General features: G+C 45.3%; 1 pseudogene; it reads left to right on the top strand.

The window, feature by feature from the left end:
- The first annotated feature begins 258 nt into the window (after window positions 1–258).
- Window positions 259–774, top strand: LOC115854619 (signal peptidase complex catalytic subunit SEC11A pseudogene; annotated as a pseudogene).
- Window positions 775–1,025: the final 251 nt, after the last annotated feature.

The following is a 1,025-nucleotide window of genomic DNA, read 5'->3' as shown; positions in this document are numbered from 1 at the left end:
AAATAAAGCTTAATATAGAATCCAAGATGATAGTAGACAAAAAAATGTTTGTTTAATTTGAACCAAAAAATAAACTTGGATTTCCAAATTTAAAAAAAAAAAAAAAAAAAAAAAAGATCTCAGTGGAGGAGGGTCCTGTCTAGTGTGAGCCTGGCCCGTGTGCAAGTCGTTCCTCCCGTGGGTCACATCTCGCCCTCTCTTCTGACCATGTCCCCTCGCCGGCCCCGCCATGGTATTTCTCGATTTTTTGATGATGATGTGCAGTGGATGAACAAGCGGCAGCTCTATTATCAAGTCCTAAATTTTGGAAAGACTGTCTCCTCGGCACCAGTGCCCTGGAAGGGGTTCACGGTTATAACTGGAAGGGAAAGTCCAGTTGCCGTGGTGCTCGGCGGCAGCACGGAACGTGCATTTCATAGAGGAGATTTTCTCTTTCTAGCAAGTCGAGTTGAAGATCATCCCGTAGGAGTGGAAGAAATTGTTGTTTTTAGGATAGAAGGAAGAGAGGTTCCTATAGTTCACCGAGTCTTGAAGATTCATGAAAAGCAAAATGGACCTGTGAAGTTTCTGACCAAAGGAGGTAACAGTGTGGTTGATGCCCGAGGCCTGTATAGACAAGGACGACATTGGCTAGAGAAGAACGATGTTGTGAGGACAGCGAGGGGATTTGTTCCTTACACTGGGGTTGTGACCATCCTCGTGAGTGACTATCCTAAGTTTCAGTGTGCAGTACTCTTCTTGCTGGGTTTATTTGCGCTGGTCCATCGTGAGTAAGAAGTCTGCCTTGCTGTTCCTGGAAGACGCTGTACTTTTTGTTCCTGAATGTTTGGAGCAGATATCGATCTGTGGTTGGTGGAATGGAGAACACATGTTGGTGCTTCTTGGTAGCCCTGGTTTGCATTAAGTTTATGTTTCCACGCCAGAGTACGTGTGGGCGGGTGCATGTGCACCACAGTGTGCACTCGAGGGGACTTTCAATCACAGAATTCCATATGTTGTCATTGTCACACTTTCGCATTTTTGTA

This window comes from Globicephala melas, chromosome 6 (genome assembly GCF_963455315.2).
Source record: "Globicephala melas chromosome 6, mGloMel1.2, whole genome shotgun sequence".
NCBI classification, from domain to species: domain Eukaryota; kingdom Metazoa; phylum Chordata; class Mammalia; order Artiodactyla; family Delphinidae; genus Globicephala; species Globicephala melas.
The sequence above is the reverse complement of the archived record's forward strand: the minus strand, read 5'-3'. Positions and strand labels throughout refer to the sequence as shown.